Raw genomic sequence first — 13,740 nt, forward strand, 5'->3', positions numbered from 1 at the left:
TGCAAATAATTTTTGCAGCACTTTTTGATTATCACAGGTAACCAACAAGCTCGTCATGATTATCAGACAATGATGTGTACTCCTTCGAGCTAAGGTTAAAAAGTTTAACGATTTTTTTACTGTAAGTTATAAGATATCAGTGCTAAAAGTGACAGCATTACGATGACGATAAAACAGACATGTAAGAACAATAGACATAGTTTTATTGAATGCGTGAAGTATATTTGTAAAAATATTTCGACGAATAAGGTTGCAAGAAAGTGTAAACAGAAACCATCTCTCACAACTACGTCACATTTGAGCCGTTTTGGAAAGAGAATCCAAACTACGGCGGTCTCGTGTGACTGCGATTTTCTGTTTGTTTTTGAGCTTTTAAGAGCTTGTAATCACATTTCCACATATTTTGCTCCTGCAACACAACAGTGTAAGACATGGTGAATCTTTTCATATCGAATAACTGTAATGTGAATTTTGTTGCAAGTCAACCTTTAAGGTTAATTTTAAAAGAGTTGAGGGTCAGGGTTCGTAATTTTCTGGGAAGAGAGTTGAAGTTTCTCAAAATGTTTAGGTTCAATTGATTGTGATGTAAGGAGCTGGGAAGCTTATGCTGATTTCTGGTTGTATGTGGATTTATTAAGTGTTCAAAAGCACCAGAAAGGTAAGTTGGGCAAAGGTTATTCTTTATTACAAAACCAGAGAGGCAGGTAAAGTAGATTGAGAGGGCTGGCAGAGGAAGTATGGCTGTCTTGTTTATAATTTAATGTGTTGATAGAGTTTTAGATTTCACTTGCCGGTTGGGTTTCAGACAGATGAGTCGGAGAGCTCTCTTTTGGAGTAGATATAGTTGGTTAGTGTGGAGAGTTGGGCTTTGTAAGTAATATAGGTGGATTCTGTATATGAGGTAACGGTGGATGAAATTGGAGTAATACTGTTTTAAGGTGGTGAAGTCTAAGAGGTGCCTTAGATTATAAAACAATATAAGATTGGAAGAAACCTTGCTGGAGATGTGTGATATGTGGCTTTGCCACTTGAGAGAATCGTTGATTACGAAGCCTAACAACTTAGATTGGCTTTTTTTCTCCAAGAGATGGCCACCGATACTAATGTTGATAGGGTTGGTTTTGGGGGCATTGATAAGTAGGTAGTGAGACTTAGAGAAATTTAGTTCCATTTTGTTCATGACACACCATTGCTAAATGAGTAGCATGTCTTGGTTTAGTTGCTGCAGAAGAAGTTGCGAGTTGCGGGAAGAAATAAAGAAAGTGGTGTCATCTGCATAGGCGTGGACTTTGCAATAGTGGGGCAAGGATAATAAGTCATTGATGTATATATATGAAAGAGGGTAGGTGCTAAAGTTTATCCCTGAGGGACACCAGATGTGGTTGGCAGCATGTTTGATAGAACGTCTCTGATTTTCACGCATTGGCGACGATTAGATAAGAAAGATTGAAGGGTTTTCAGAAAGTTGCCAGCTATTCCTATGTGTTCCAGTTTGCTCAGTAATATCTGATGATTGACTACGTTAAAAGCTTTGCGGAAGTCTAGAAACAGAAGTAAGGGAAGTTTGTCACATTTGACCTCATCAAGCCAAGTGGAGTAGAGATGGTGCATAGCTGTGGTGCAGGAATGCATTCTTCTGAATCCTGATTGGGCTACGTTAATGATTTTGTTAGCACTCAGATAAGATTGAAGGGCAGATGAAATGTGCTTTTCATATATTTTAGAGAGGACGGGTAGTACCGAACTAGGTCGATAGTTTGACAATGCATTAGGATCTCCACCCTTGTGCAGTGGTGTTACAATAGCTACTTTCCATTGAGAAGGAAAGATGCCTTCTGTAATGCAATTATTGAGGATGTCGGTGATTAAGTGAGAAATGAAGGGAAATGCTAACTGGAGGATGCGAACTGACAACTTGTCAAAACTGGTGGCTTTTCTATGGCCAATTGCTTTGAAGAATAGGATTACTTCTGAAGCGTTGATGGTAGGTATTGTGTGTATTAGGGGGGTTGGTGGTACAACTGATGTCAATGGTGTTGTCACGTTGTTTGAGGAGTCAATTTTTGTTGATTGAGCTATATTAACAAAGTGATGATTAAGCGAGTTCGCTTCTTTTGTGAGTGACGAGGTGCAAGGATCCGTCGGAGGCTGTGGTATGTTCGGAATAGTTGAGGATAGCTGAATGTTGCGAAGTACATTCCATAGATGTTTAGTTTGTTTGGTGTCAGATTGAGATACAAGATTGGCAACATATTGTTTCTTCTTTTTCGGTATAAGGTTGGTGGTGAAATTTCTCTGATGTTTATATTCAGCCCAACGTTGAGTTTTTTTAGAAAGTCCCGATGTTGGATGCTTTGTTGGACTTCATGATCCAACCAAACTGGCAGTACTTTTGATTTAACGTATCTTGTCTTTAGTTTAAGATGACTATCAACTATTGACTGTAATTTCGTATTGAATTTATCTAGCATAAGCTCTGAAGAGTTGGCTTCATACACTTCCCTCCAGGAAGCAAAATTAATGTCTCTTTGGAATGATTGGGTCGAGGTCGTAAAGTTTTTCCAGTCATAGTATGTGATTTTGGTGCGGCGTTTTGGGGTTTGTGACGCGACCCCTAATTTGCGTTTTGCGTACACCATGTTATGATCACTTAACCAATATCAATGATACCGTGTTGGTGGATGTTACTTGGATTGGTCACATAAATTGTATGTCTGGCAGCAGAGCCACCGAATGATTCTAAGTTCCAGTTAGAAACAACCCTCTCTGCCTCTTCAGTGCTAGATAATTGTACCAAGTATCTGGGATTGTCGGATTTAAATTTGTAGTGAGAGATGTTGTCAATCATTATTGGCCATGATTTGCACTGAGAGTGTGCCTGATAGAATCATGGTTGAGGGATCTTATGTTTTCAGCAGACGTGCCACTAATCACTATGCATTTCTCAGGTTCGAATTTGATATGAGATTTAACAGCCTTGTTTACATTTGATGAGCTGTCTTGATTTTTCTTATCAGAATGGCGAGAATTGTGAGCTGTTGAGGGAGCTCTATTGGGTTGTGTTGTCAGTGGTGGAGATAATGTGGCATCTCTGTAGGACTGCTTCAAAGAGTGTTCAACCTTTAATATGCAGTTTGAGAAGGTAGACAAGCTCGCATCAAAAGAGCTAGTTTGGTTGTCCTTCTTGTTTATATTGTCAAGTTTGGACTCAAGTTTATCTATGCGTGATGTTAGTTCTTGAATAATCACTGATAGGCTTGTACAGTTATTACACTTGTTTGCACTAGAAGGTTGATTACAAGTTTTGATCGATGTCTTGTTAGCAGGGGTGGAGCAAATATTATTGGTGGTGGAATCTAGTCCTAGAAGGTCAGAATCATTCAACGAGGTGGAATTATTAGGAGAGCTTGATCTAGACTGGGATTCTTTATTAGGTTCTGTCACAATGAACTTTGGCTTAGTGATGCCGACAGATAGCATAAATTTCTCAGCTGCTCACTCACTGTTAAAGCCTTTGTATACGGCTCCACTGAATCCTACCACCTGCTGCTCAGCTAATGCCCAGTTGTCAAATATACCTATCCGTCTGCCCTTGTTGACTGCGTAAAGCTTGAAGCGGTCAGTGCCCGGAAGCATGACTCAAAATATAAAATCACAACACAAATATGTCAGAGTGGTTAATATAATAGCTAGTAAAAACACAAGATACACGTGTAATAACCAAAAACAATTAACAGGTAAATCACTAGTGTAAAAAAAATCCCGCCATTACCGGAACCGGATATCAGTTGATGTTGAAACCCAGAAAGAAAAACTCAACGGATGTATACAAAATAGTACAGGGACAAATAGTAAAAATAATTATGTAACTCATAGATTGCTGCTGGCAAATGTTCGATCAATAAGGGGTAAAATCATTGAGTTAAATGCAATGTCAGCTCAGAGTTATTTTTTGTGTGACTGAAACACATCTAGACGTCTCCGTAAAGGTGGAGAATTATTCGACTCTAGAGTTTTTGATATATATAGAAATGATAGAGACTTGCATGGAGGTGGTGTACTAATAGCGATCTCAAATCAATTTTTACATTCTGCATTCAGTTTTGAGAGATTGTCAAATTTTCCTTTGGAAGTTGTTGCTAATTTTATTCCCAAGCAGTTAAAAGGCTGGTTTGGTCACCGACGTAATAATGGGTTGTGTATATATTCCACCAAATGCATCTCATTTAGCTGTTGAGCCTTTGGGTGAGTTTTTATCACAGCTCACACAGAGATACCGAAATGCTGATATATGTTACCGGTGACTTTAGAGGTTGACTTGCAACAAAATTCACATTACAGTTATTTGGTATCAAAAAATTCACCATGTCATGCTCAGCTGTGTTGTAGGTGCAAAATATGTGGAAATGTGATTACAAGCTCTTAGAAACTCAAAAACGAACAGTTAATCGCCGCCATCACGAAACCGCTGTAGATTGAAATCAATTTATTTCTCTGACATAGTCCAATGATTTGGTTATTGTTTTGACACGTGATGTTCTCATGTGAATTGAAAGGCCAATAAAAGGCTCAATATAAAACGTCTCGTAGCACTAATTTATGACAAAAACTTTGGGTTTTACCGAAAATCCCGTATCAAATATAGATGCTTGCTACTTTACGGTTTTGTTTCGACTTGGTCTAATCATCTAGTAGTAATCTGATCATGTGACCCATACTTCTTGCCAAAAGGCGCGAACAGGTTCTGCAGCACTTCTCGACTATCGCAGGTGATCAACAGGCTCGTCATGTTTATCAGAGGATGATATGCACTCCTTCGAGATGAGGTTAAAAAATTAAGCGAAATTTTGTGGTAGGTTTTGAGATATCAGTGCTCAAAGTGACAGCATTACGATGATGATAAAATAGACACGTAAGGACAATAGACATGGATTTATTGAATGCTTGAAGTATATTTGTGAAAATATTTCGACGAATGAGGTTGCATGAAAGTGTAAACAGGAGCCATCTTGCTCATCTACGTCCCATTTGAGCCGTATTGGAAAGGGATTCTAATCTATGGCAGTTTCGTGATGGCGGCGATTAACTGTTCGTTTTTGAGCTTTTAAAAGCTTTTAATCAAATTTCCACATATTTGGCACCTACAACACAGCAGAGTAAGACATGGTGAATCTTTTGATACCAAATAACTGTAACGCGAATTTTGTTGCAACTCAACCTTTAACATGCTGGATATTAAGTGGACTCGGGTGGTTTGGTTAAAGTCTCTGACAAAAACAGACGTCTGCATCAAAACCTTTTGGATTGTTTTAATGAATTTGGATTTCATCAGTTGGTATCTCATCCAACTCACATTAAGGGTAATACACTAGAATTGATTTTGTAGATAATGAATTGTCTCCTGTGGTTATTAGTCCGGGTTTAACTGATCACTACACGATTGAGTTGGAACTTATATTTGATTATATAACTAACATCAAGCCTCCTCAACTTGTTAAGCTATGTAATCGGACTGAAAAAGAGGAAATAATGATCATGGAAAAAACAGAAAGTCAGATCAGGGACTTGATTGATGGTGGGGAGGACATTGATAGTGCTTGGAATGTTTTCTCACACAACATGGCGTTAGCTAATAAAAAGCATGTCCCAACCATGACAATTAAGCAGGGACCAAGTGGTGAGCCCTTCTGGTTTAATAAAATTGCAAGGCAACTTGTAAACAAGCAAAGAAAGTTGTATAACAAATACAGGTCTGGAAATGAGATCTCCACAAATACAAAGTGTTTAGAAAAAATGCCAAAAAAGAACTTAGGAAAATACATACTCACTACCTAACTAAATATATTTTTACTCCTATTTCTGAGGGAAACAGCAGATGTTTTTATCGATTTTTAAAGATCAAGACAGGCAAAAACAACAGCATTAAGTCGTTGACTAGTAGTCAACCTGACGGAAAAACTTAGGAGTCCGAGGACACGGCAAATGAGTTGAATAACTATTTTGGTAGCGTTTTTGGTCTGAGACAAGACTGTATTTCTTATCCCTTGTTTGATAAATCTACAATCAAAATAACCAGGGATGAAGTCGAGAATTTAATTACCAACTTGAAACCTGGGAAAGCACCTGGACCGGATGAGCTCTGAAAAAGAGATTTTTGTCTGGCTATTGATGAATTTCATCGATTTTAACACTAATGTTTTAGTATTCTATAGATATGGGTAGGCTTCCCTCTCAATGGAAACAAGCCAATGTAGTTCCTTAATTTAAATCTGGTAGTAAGCAAGCAGCCGGTAACTATCGCCCTGTGTCTTTTACTTGTATTTACTCAAAATTTCTTGAACACATCATTTTACTTCATATTAGTTCAAAGTTGAATGGCATACTCATACCTTAACAGCACGGTTTTAAATGGGGTCTGTTGTGCTCCAGTAACGTATTAACTACCACACAGTCTATTTTGAGGGAAGTTGACAAATGTGCATGCAGTGTGTGCTGGCAGTCGTTTTAGATTTTTCAAAAGCGTCCTATAAAGTGTCCCATGCACTTTTGATGGACAAAATTTTAGGTAATGGTTTTACGAATGGCATTCTTTCATTGGTTTTAGATTTTTTGACACATCGAACACAGAGGGTGCTTTTAAACAGTTCTTTTTCACAAATTAAGGCAGTACCCTTGGGCATTCCTCAAGGGTCGTTCCTTGGCACCACGCTTTTTATGGTGTATTTATGACAATAGTCATTCCCTAACTTCAACCATTCGCCTACATGCCGATGATGCATTGTTGCATCATCCAGTTACCAGTGCTGCTTCTGTTAAAGTCTTTCAGGAAGAATTAAATATCTTGCAGAAACGGACTGAAAAATATTAAACGTTTTCAATACATCTAAATGTTCTGTTAGAATTTTTGGAACATCAAAGATTTTTTCTTTTCGCAGTGTACAGTATAAACTAAACAATGTGGTTTTAAATCGTCTTAATAGTATCAAGTATTTAGGAGTTTTTATAACTAGTGATTTTAACTGGAGTGAGCACATCAATCGAAAGCACTCAGAAGTGATGCAGGTTATTGACAGGCTCAGACGTAATCTTTCGACATCACCACCTGAAATGGAAGCTGCTGGCATAAAAAACTCTTTGTCAGCCTAAAGTGGAATTTGCATCAGAGGTGTGGAACCCCAGCCTGAAATCTCTTATTCAATTACTTGAAATGATTCAAAACAAGGCTGCTCATTTTGTTAGTGATTTGAAGGTGAGGAAAGGTGTTACCCAAGAGAGAGAATTATTGGGACTTTATTCATTACAGAATCGTAGGAAAAATCAGAAGGTCAAGATCTTTTATAATATAATGCAGCCTGAAACCCCTCTTTCCAAGAACTAAATGGTTTTATTGAGCAGTGTTTTAATGATGAGCGTCCTGGCACTCGTGCAAAATGTCAGGGCCAGCCAAGAGCTATCTCATCTAACCGAAATGTGTATTTTAACAGTTTTATACTAAAAACAACCAGAGATATGTGAGTATTTTAGTTGACACTTGTGCAAGTCTGATGGTCTCCACTTCCACCTACGGGTGGTATAGAGACTCTATCCTAACTTGAACAAGGACCTGAATGTAGCTCATCAAACCATGATTGTTCCCGTAATCAAATCGAGCAATAAGACGATTGGTGCGGTTGGGGAAGTTTTTGTTAAGCGTGATACTCGAGTACAAGCGGCGTTTTTAGTCAATTACAAGTTTTATAAAGTACTATCAATAGATAAATAACTGCAAAAATGAAGTTGTTTTAGTTTTATAATTTTTTGTTCTTTTACTCAGTTATAATGGTTTTTCAAACATGTGCATAACAGTTATAATAGAATTTTCAAAGTGTAGCACAAAAAGGCGACTTTCACTTCTGCTCTCAGGACTTAACATTCTCGCTGTTCTCTCCTGAAGCTAACAGAGTACGTTAAACTCAAACACTTATTGGGATAAAGTTTGTGGGTTCAACAATAGGTCGCCAATACCAGTTTTTTTATAATCTGCTGAATCCAACACTTAGGCTACTATGATACAACTTGCATGGAAGGGGATATTGAAAGAAACTTTTACATCCTGTTGGAGCTAACCGAGTATGTTTTACTCAAAACCTTGTAATACAACCTGCTTGACCTAACAAGAAGTAGCTGAAACCAACAAAGTGCACTGAACTCAACACTTCTAGTAATGCAACTTGCTTGACCCAACAGGAAAAAACAAAAACCAATTCGCCATTTTCTGCTATAACTACATGCTGTAAAACTTTTATTTGAGTGCTACTCTAATAGAACATCGCTATAGAAAAAGGGTTGAAAAATACAGTGCTACCCTTTAATTAAACGCGACCTCTAACGGACTGCCACTGAAATTTATTAAGTTTGATATTCGTGAACCAGTAATAAAAAAGGAGCAATAAAAAATTCTCCACAAAATGGTATTAATAAAGACTAAATTATATCAATGAAAATTCATTTTTTGTTGTGGCTGTCATAGCTGCCATGGTTTTTAGTGACGCTGTGCGTGAAGAGGTTGAGCGTCAGTGTCATCATAATTATGCTCTGATTTGAAATCACCAAGGTCTAAATCTGACCCTTTCTCTTCAGATTCGTCCATAAGGTAGTTTACAGCATGACCTGAAGACTTTAAAATGTTTATATAAACAATGAAAATACTCTTCAGTAGCAGCCATAAGACGCAGTAGCAGACATTGTTACGGCGTATTGAAGTTCTTTTTCTAACCATTGTGATTTTAGTTTTTTTTTAAACCTGAACAAAACACCATTGAAATAAGTAATAATTACATTCCATATTAGTCTAATATGCTTAACTCAAATTATTTCTTTGTTTGACTTGGTCTGCCCCTTCGATGTATATAAAAAACGTTTAGTAAATTTGCTGACGCTGCTGGAAAGCTTGGCATTAATGTCACTCTGCCCAAGGTAGAGTGCAAAATATAGGTGACAATAACATTGTTCCACCCATAAAAGGGTTAAATTGTTCTTTCTGAAATTCTTACTAGCTAGTTCATAAATTCAGCGCCACATTCTATTTGAATGTCAAGTCTAATAAAATTCCAATACAGTGGAAGGGTTAAAGAATACAGCTCTATGGCGCCCAAATAAAAGGTTTTTCCAGTAAATCAGTTTTAACCCGCGCTTTTTGTGATACAAACGTGGGGTCCAACAAGAGCGAACTCAACTGGTCTAAAATGATGTCTCGATCTGAATGTGCTGGTTTTTTTGCAATAGTACACCAATGTAATGTAACTTCTTCAACAATGCTCAAGAGATAGGCAAGCTTCTTTTTTTCTGCGAATAACTTAACTATATAATCTTTCAAATCAAGTGTCTCAGGAATGAGCAAGACACAAACTGAAACTGCATAATATCAGCAGTATTTATGTTGCATAAGTGGGAGAGTTGATTTCATAGCTATTCAAAGTATTCAAGCACCCAGCTTCGCTAACCACAAACTCAAAGGTTAACTGACAGTGTTTTAAAATTACATCTATATGTAATATAATAAAGATGTTTAGTTTTTTGTATCAGCAATTTTGGTGTTAGAAGAACAAAAACTAGTTTTGCAGACACCAGAGCTCATGATACAGGCTCTAAGCTGTGACATAGGAGCTAATTTTTTTTGGAAAATCATAGAAATGATATATGAAGTTAATGCCACCGATTAGCCAATGCATGAAGGTGACTTAAAAGCAGTTCTGTTGACCTCCATTCTAAAACATTTTTCTTATCTAGTTGCCACGCTACATGTTTTGGTTATCTAACATGAGAAATAATCATAACGTGAGCTTAAAGGTTGACTTGCAACAAAATTCACATTACAGTTATGTGGTATCAAAAAGTTACCCATGTCTTAATCAGCTGTGTTGTAGGTGCAAAATACGTGGAAATGTGATTACAAGCTCTTGAAAACTGAAAAAAGAACAGTTTATCGCAGCCATCACGAAAACGATGTAGATTGAAATCCCTTTATTTTGATTTATTAACTATTTAACGATTATTAACAATTTAATAACTATAAGACGTAGTTATTATTTTGACACGTGATGTTATCACGTGAAATAAAAGGCTCAATATAAAACGTCTCATAGCACTAGTTTATGGCAAACACTTCGAGTTCTACCAGAAAGCCTTTATCAAATATAGATGCTCACTACTTTCCAGTTTCGTTTCAGCTTAGTCAAATCATCTAGTCGTAATCTGATCATGTGACCCATACTTCCTGCCAATTGGCGTGAACAATTTTTGCAGCATTTTTCGACTATCACAGGTGACCAACAAGCCCCTCATGTTTATCAGAAAATGATATGCACTCCTTTGAGCTAAGGTTAAAAAATCAAACTAATTTTTAGGCTAGGTTTTGAGATATCAGTGCTCAGTTACAGCATTACAATGTTGATGAAATAGATGCGTAAGGACAATAGACATGGTTTTATTGAATGTGTGAAGTATATTTGTAAAAATATTTCGATGAATGAGGTTGCATGAAAGTATAAACAGAAGCACATCGTGTTCAACTACATCCCATTTGAGCCCTTTTGGAGAAGGATTCTAACCTATGGCGTTTTCGTGATGGCTGCGGTTACCTGTTCGTTTTTAAGATTTTAAGAGCTTGTAATCACATGTTCACGTATTTTGAACCTAAAACGCAGCAGAGTAAGACATGGTGAACCTATTGATAGCAAATAACTGTAATGTAAATTTTGTTGCAAGGTCAACCTTTAAAGCAGATTCCGACAAATACCAAAAAGGTATGCAGTATTGAAACAATTTGCTTAAATTTTGGAAAGACTGCTATAGAATTACATGAAACGGATTTCGCCTTTCATCTTGTGAATTGCACTAGCAAGAAACTCTTCTTTCACAAAAATGAGGAAATTTGAAAAATTGTCTGTAAAATTTAGCTATTTTTTGAAGTCGTACGCTTAAAATCTGTTAATGCTTGCTCTACTTTTATGAATAAGAATTTTGAATGGACAATTTTTGGATAATCTAGTTCAAAAAGTCAGCAATTTTAGTATAACTATATGGTGTTGCAACTGTTTCCAGTTGGTATTTTGTAAAGACCACGAATCTTTTCATGACATGTTCTGCCACTTATTTGTCAGTGGAGCTGACATGAAGAAAAGAAGGCCCGAAAGTAGTGAATTTTGGAAGACTGGATTTAAGGCTGAAACTCACATATATGTAGGCCAAATTAAACTAGCTCCCTAGATCTCTATTACCATCTTTGCCTATGCACTCTCTGCCTCATGTATCACCAATGCTAGGCCTCAATTCACCTGAACTTTATGTAAAGGCAAACTCAACAAAAATTTCTCCATATTGATTGCTGATCTATAAATTTAGTTTAATACAATGGATTTCTGTTAAAGATATCTATAATCAGTTGAAGTATTCGTCATAATTTTTTTCTCTGGAATGAAATGAATCAAGTATATTATATTTTCATAAGAATATTTGCTCCCCGTATGACAGTTTCGACATGATGCTGCAAATATAACAAATTAACTTTGTATGTTGATATTTGGCTCTATTAAATTAGAGAAAAGTTCTAGTTCAAAAATTAAAGAATAAATTGCCAATTTTGTATTGAAGCATATTATTTATGAAGAGCCCTGTTATGGGATGTCAAGAATGACATTCGGTCTTAAATTGCACTTGTGGTAAGGGGACAATCAGACAGAAAAACCTTACGCAGACAATGAGAATCCACCTCAGCATCCTCCCAAGAGCATGCAATGTCTAATCCAAGCAATATGAAAGATCATGGCATGAGGGTGCCTGGCTATAGAAGAATACTCTTAACTAATATTGTTTATATTCGGGCATCTGTATATATAAATCTCTGTGATTGTATTTTGTTAAACCCTGTGTCCAGTTATAGCGATTAAACTCCTGCAATGAACAATCCACATAGCACTGGATTTGATCTCGGGACCTCCAGATTTTGAGGTGGCAAACTTAACCATAAAGCTACAGAAAACACTATGGGAATCATTGGGAAAATGGTCACTACATTGGTTAAAATACTCACTCTAAAAGAGTTTGCTTGAGATTAATAACTAGCACTGTTGACACGTAACGATTGTTAAGTTGACCCAAAACACGAGTAATGGTTTAGTAAAGATTTTAGTAAAGGTCTAGCTCTCCAGGTAAATTACTCAAATTCATTGGGTGATTATCCTATTACCCGTGCAACGTTGGGCATTGGGCTAGTAGATACATAAGTTTTACGGTGCTATGCTGCCTTATGGGATCAATTTTATCAAAATCTAAAGCAAGCATCAGACTTTACAAATGGAATTTCACGGTGTTTTACAGACTTTCTGGATATCGAGTTTGAGTTTAATGTGTTTTACTGCGCACAACTTGAAGGTGAATTGCTTTTTGGGCTTATTCTTTTATGGATTGTGTAAATGTAGCTTCCTATGCCTCTCTTTGGCTGACTGGATGACATGAAAATTTAAAAGGTTGATGGAACTGGGTATTGGATAAGCTGTGCCCTTTTCAGAGTTGACACATTGTCCTACTGCTGATTGATTTGTGTCCAGCTAACAACTGATTAATTATAGATAGCCATAGTTGGAACATATTATAGACAAGATGTTATATATCAAGATGTAGTAACTAATTGTATTACTACAATAGCGAGTCTTCTTTTATCAAGGCATTGGCATTAGAATTAGTTTGACCTATCCAGGAATTCTTTCAACAGGGAAGCTACGCTTCCACACAGCTCAACTAAGACTCCCTCACCGAAAACAACTTGGACCATCTTTTAAAACTGGCATCTGCAAGTACAACAAAAATCTTAAAAATACTGAGAACCATTTCCGCCACTAGCCTGCTATCAACTCGGAGATCCTAGGATGTCCATCTTTTGTAGTACATTATTGAGGAGTAGACATAGACCACTGAATTTCCTACCGTATTGTACCTGCTGGAGCAACATATTGATAAGCGTATTTGTCTCCGTAGTAATTTTTTTGTAGTATTTCCAAGCCAGTCTTCACAGGCAGGCAAACGAATCGGGGAATAATAATCCGTTCTCTATTGAGTTCTATGCTGCAGTGGATCTTATTCCTGTTTTGAAAGCGATTTTCTTTCATTTTATTCTCAAGTTGATTTATGTTTGTAAATTGCAGTAAATTTTCTTAACATAGAAAAATTAGACCATCGCATGTAGGAATCGCAGCATTACTTTAGAACTTTGCCTACAAAATATTTATAAGTGAAGTTCCAAATATGCCTAGGCTAACATATGCCAACAGGAAATAGGCTAACATATGCCTTTCCTTACAGCTAGGAAAGGCATATGTTAGCCTTTCCTAGCTGTCAGTCCAAGTGGTAACTTTAAAATTTATATTTTCACCATTTGTTTTTTTTCACCAAAGCTTAAATTATTTATACATAGACCCAATGCCTATGATTATTTCTGATAGTATTTCAATTGGTTGTTGGATTCAACATCATAAAAGTCTTTATCAATAAAATATTCAGAGTTGCTTGAAATCGATGTATGTTAAATACTGGAAGCATCCAATTTAATGCTGTAGTCTGGGATTTTGCGAGGAATAACCTTCTTATGTGAAGTCATTCAGCTTTATTGTTCATTCTTCTATTTCTTAAATATATTTATTGAGGTCTTCTATTTTCGCTATGGAACTGTTGAAAGAATCTAGTCTATAATTTCATTGTTGTCTT

The sequence above is a fragment of the Watersipora subatra genome, chromosome 7 (genome assembly GCF_963576615.1).
Source record: "Watersipora subatra chromosome 7, tzWatSuba1.1, whole genome shotgun sequence".
Lineage (NCBI taxonomy): Eukaryota > Metazoa > Bryozoa > Gymnolaemata > Cheilostomatida > Watersiporidae > Watersipora > Watersipora subatra.